Below are 5,972 nucleotides of genomic sequence, written 5' to 3'. Positions count from 1 at the left end.
AAGTGTCATTTAATTCCTTATTGTTTTTGTTTTTGTTTGGCTGTTGTTCACTGCGTTTCGGTCACCAGTGTTTGCTGTTGTGGTTTGGATTTGCTGCCTTTTTCTCATACTGTTTTTACTACTGTTTGTTATGTTTTTCTAACCTTTTATGTGATATACAAATTTAAATGGAACAAACCGGCAAAGGAGTCTCTTAGGATGTTAAATGATGCTGTTGTTCTTTGGCTGTTGACAGTGCAACATTCTACATGGGAATATTGTGTCAAGTTGATTATAAAACAAAAAAAGGAAAAAATAAATAAATGGAGTTACTTCAGTTTACAAGGTACAAGTTCTGCTACTTTTGACTTTTACTAAAACTTTTGTTAAAAAACGAGACCTTTTTCGCTTAAGCATATGTAATGTATATTCAGGCTATGATTTGATACTGATTTCTATAATAGAAATTTGCAAAAAAAATTTAGTTTAGTAATTACGCCAAAAAATAATTTATATTAGATGTTTTAGTTAGATTTTTGATTAGATTTTTGCAAATAATTGAAATAGTGCACCATGTTGATTTTTATAAAATAGAAAAACTTGGTTATCGCTATCAAATTGGAAACGGATTCTGTTTATGGCAACCTTTCACTATCGTTAATAATAATAAAATTTTGGAAAACTCGCGGTTGTACGAATGTTTTTGATGAAAAATGTCTAGGTCGTCCAAAAGAGGTTATAATTGAAAAAAACATTGAAAAAATCAACGATATTGAGTTGGATGATCCAAAAACTAATTTGAAAGAGATAGTAGAGATGACAAACATATCAAATGTTTCATTAACTATTTTACATGCATATGAAACACCACTGATAATGAGTATTTGACAATAATCGAAACAGTGTTGTGTGGTCAACCGAATTTCAATAAATTAATTAAAATTTTTGTCTTTTCTTGTTATTCGAATTCGTCTAATTATTTGGAAATGTTTATGCACAATCTAGCTGACTATGAGCGACGAGTAGTGACAATTGACGAAACATGGATCTATTACTTCACACCTGAGAGAAAGCAATTAGCCAAAGGGTAGAGCCCAGGGGTAAATGACTACGAACTCAACACCAGATTGCAAAAGTTTTGGCTTACGTATTTTGAAATTTAAGAGACTATTTGGGAAGAAAAAAAAGAATAACATCAGACTAATATTACACATTAATGGATACACATTAATGGATCGATTGAATGAGGAAATCAAGAATAAAGGACCATATTTGTCGAAGAAAAAAATGAAAACCAAGGCAAAATAAAATGCATTACGGTAGGAATTGCTTATTATAATAATTATAATAATATAATAATATAATAATTATAATAATATAATAATTATAATAATATAATAATTATAATATTATAATAATATTTAAACGAAATTTAAGTTTAATATTATGAGAATAACTTACTCCACTTTCTCATCGGAACTTAAATATATTAAGAGGCAAATGGTTTTGAAAATCGAACAATCAAATAAGGATACTAACACTCCAATACAATCGCTCAGTACATTATTTTAAGTGCCTAATTTTTAATTTAATTTATTTTTAATTTTAATAAAAAATTTTCAGCAATTTGTTTAGCTGTCATCTTATGATGAGTTTAAACCAAACAAAAAATAAAAAAAAAAAATAAAAAAAAATTTTATGACAAGGGTTAACATTTGAAATAATCTTCAGAGTTGCCGTCGTGTGCTCTGATATTGAGGTCGTCTCGTGCTTGTTGGTGTGAAAATTTTTTGTCTGCCATTTGTTTCCATTTAATAGGTTGATTGCATTGCATGGAAAGTTTATTGTTCTTAAACTTTGACTTACATTTGAAATGGGTCACAAAAGTCCTTACGAAAGGAAAAAATGTGGTTTGAAGCTAAGTTGACTTGTGTTTGACACCAAGCATAAAGTCAATTAAAAAGTTATAATCAGTATACCTTTTCCTCTGTTTTTTTTTCTTTTTTTGAGGTATTTAATATTTTATTAAGAGATATTTTAATTTCAACTAAAAATGTTATGGTTTGTATTTTAATTAAAATAAATAAATATTGTTAGTTTATTATTTAAACGGTTTACTTAATTTTATTTTCACAATTTTATGACAACTTTTTAGGATTTTGATTTTATTTCACATATGTTAAATCCTTATCATTTTACCGAAGTTCACTTAAAGAATATCTTCATTATATCATTTATATCATTATATATCATTATATCATGGGTTTAATTATATATAAAACAAACTATAATAATATACGGAAATACAAAATAAAGGTGGTGTTATGCTAGCAGACCAAAACGGTCACGCATTAAGGTCCATTACGATACCAGATCAGAGTCTTCAGTTTTTAGCGATAGTGTCCATTGTTTAGGATGCGCATATTCTAAGTGAATTTTTTTACGATTTCAACAGAAACCTTCGGTATATGCTCCAGTCCGTTAAAACTGACAGCCCCCAAGTATTTTTGTCGAGTTTTCGAGAGAGCTGGATACAAAATTACACATTGTATTTAATATTAGTTATAAATGACTAACTATTTAACTTGGATGCAGTATGAAGTAAATACATAACCTCAAATAAACCCATTTAATAACACTTAAAAAATATCTTTAACATAGTTTTATATATTTCAAGAATAACGTAATAACGTAATAACTTACTATTTAATTTTCTAAAACTATGAAGTAAATTTAATACTTATTTTGTTAATACTCCCTTAAAAAGTATCTTTAAAATACCTTCTATGTATTTCAAATATAATACAATGCATTTAATATTATTTAAAAATGACTTACTACTTAACTTTGGTAAAGAAAAATGCCATAAAATCATTATTTGAAGAGAATGAAATAATTTTTGAAAAATTTTTGTTGTGAAAGAAAGCATAAAATTATGCGGTATAAATCATTTATGCTATTGACGACATAAGGAGGCCATTTGGAAAATGACATTAAGGAGCGCATCGACAACAATTGATTTGAATTTCGAAAAGAAAATACAGCGCTTTAAATCATTCAATTTCATCATTTCATCCTCTGTCGATGGCACTGGTAACCGACATTACCAACAACCGCTAACGAAGTAAGCCCAGGCTCAGGCCCAGGCACACAGGCAAACAGAGCCATGAGACATCGACATCAACGTGAAATGTACGAGTATCTGAAGTACGTATTTGTGTTGCACGTGACATCATAAAAGCAGCATGCGACATTTTTGTTGCTGAATTTACTAGAGATTATAAATTGATTCGTACAAAATTCACACAATTGATACGAATTTGTTAAGTAGAAAACGCAGTGCTCAGCATAACAAACAAAAATATCGCATTGTTACTAGATACGGTTTTTGCCATTTGCCATTAGGAAAGTACGAGTATATATACGTACATTGACAGAAAGTGTTGTGGCACATAGTATGTAAATGTTCATTTTTTTGTAGATGTATGTGTGTGTATCTATGTTGTTGGCGTAGAATTTATTTAATGTCATTATTCATACAAATGGTAAATGCGTGTCACAATTTTTCTGCGTTTATTTTGCGCACTTTGAACTTAGTGCCAGTGCTAGTGCCTCTGTTTGTGCCAGTGCCAGTGCCAGTGTCAGTGTGCCATAACATAGCCACAGACATCACACAGAGATTTGCGTAGATACATTAGGCCACATGCTATGATGGTTGGAACACGAACACATGCATGCACCTGACAAAATGGTGGGCGTGTAGTAAATGTTGCTTGTCAATGATAAATGAATCCGCTTCCGGCTCCTTTGTAAGCGTCACTATTTTCTTGGTTTACTTTTGGAACTCATTTATAATTTTATGAAGCGATTTGTAAATTGAGTTTAATGCATTGTTGCTAATTTTGCTGTTATTGGTGTTCTTGTTGTTGTTGTTGATGTTGTTGGTAAGCGGAAGGATGTCCAAGTTAATGGATCGTAAAGAAGGAGACTTTTGCAACATAGTAGTTACCTTTACATATGAAGTTAATATGTTTTAAAATCTGGCATATGTCACGTATTTCTTAGCACTGATCGGTCTACAATGTTATAAGAAAGGTTTTTACCTTTGGTTATGGAAATATTTAGCAAACAAATAGAGTAGAGTTAACTGACATATATAATTTTTGCAGAATTGTTAATTTAACAAGAAAAGATAAGCTTTGATAATGTCACAAATGCATATTAAGCTTTGTGAATTTTTTTTATGGATTCTAAAGACAAACAGTGGGCCCTTAGGAGCGGTTACACAAGATAACGTGTCTGTTTGCATTTAAGTTGGAATATGTCAACGTAATCGTTGTCGTCCTTAATGCAAGTTATCGTACAGCTTCGATGTGGCACTATTAGTTCATTAACTTTACTTCCAAGACTCTGAGTTTGGATTGAGCACAGGATTTGACATCGGTTAAGTAAAATCAGCCCCTAGTAAAGATAGTAGGAATGTTTTAGATTTTTAGATTCCATAGACTCATGTCTTTTTTACCCGGAGATTTATTTCGAATTAAGCTATATTTTGAAATATCCGTCATTAGAATCAAATAAAAATTTCTCCGTCATTTAAAAATTTGAATATCTACGGTATCTGAGCTGGAGCTTATGGTGCACATGACAGTATATTTCATCCATGTTAACTGCAAAGTGTTCAAGTGAATTACTAAACTTGTGTGAGGTCTCACATTATGTTAGTAAAATACTATTGATTAATTCTAGCTTTTTCCGTTTTGACAATTTATTTAATTTGTATAGTTAAAGACAGTATACTTCAACATTGAGAGACATCCGGTAGAAGGAACAAAAAAATTTATTTGTTAAAGATTCCCTTAAAATCCCACCACACAGACACTATTAATTTTTTTAGTTGAATATCGCGTTTTAAAGTAATTTAATTCGGTTCATGTTTTTATTCTATGATCTCTTGTGCTTTATATTGTTGTTGGTAATTTAGTTAACTTATTTTTCATCTCCAGTGATGATGACATTCCAATAGATAACTTTCTTTACGTTTAAGAAAGAAATCATAAATCACGAAAGTAATGCAATGTCAGTAGGGATTGAGTTGAAGAACTCGCATGTGAAGTATATGGGAATAGTACTTAACAATGGCTTTTAAGTGCTAGTGTTATACATACGATTGAAGAAAAAAGTATTTATTTGAGCAATCTACTAAGAGTCAGAAAAGTGTGATTTATTTATTGATAATTATTATTTATTTTTCATCTATTGGTGTCGAGAAAAGAAATCAAATGAGAATATACTGACTAAGTACTCAAAGCACAAATCACTTTTGATACTCAATACAATAAGGAACTAGATGACATCTAAGTAAGATGAACATATAATGTATAATTTGTTCAATATATATTAAAGAGAAATATCTATTGCCATTGCAATTAAAACGTCTCAACGATATTTATATCAATGTATTTGTGCTTAAAATGATATGGAATTATATATAAAATTACTAAATACGATTCGATAAACAAAAAATATTAAGTCAGGAATCGTAATAGGTATTAATAAGATAAGATTATAGATTACAGATATAGATAATAAGAGTATAGGTAATCTTATGATAATTATAGATTAAGCTAATTATGGATTATTATCATATAGGTATTTATTATAATTAATGTTATCATCAATATTTGATATCAAGTTTTAAAGTATATTAATTATAACTTTTTTTTTTCAATAAATATTTAAAAAATCAATTCTTAAAAGTAATTCGAAGTTGTGGTCCATCATACAAAAATAAACCAAATACATTAAATTAAATAAAATTTGTTGTTTTTTTTCATTGTTTACAAGGACATAAATCAAAAAAAAAATGTAAGTCACACAATCAATCCATAATATCATTCTTATTTTATTTTTTCTCTTATACATTATTTATTTATGTACTTTCATTTCATTGCTTTTTTTCATTACCATCGCAGTAACACAGTATCACAATA

Source organism: Teleopsis dalmanni, chromosome 2 (genome assembly GCF_002237135.1).
Source record: "Teleopsis dalmanni isolate 2A chromosome 2, ASM223713v2, whole genome shotgun sequence".
NCBI classification, from domain to species: domain Eukaryota; kingdom Metazoa; phylum Arthropoda; class Insecta; order Diptera; family Diopsidae; genus Teleopsis; species Teleopsis dalmanni.
This window is presented reverse-complemented; position numbering follows the sequence as displayed.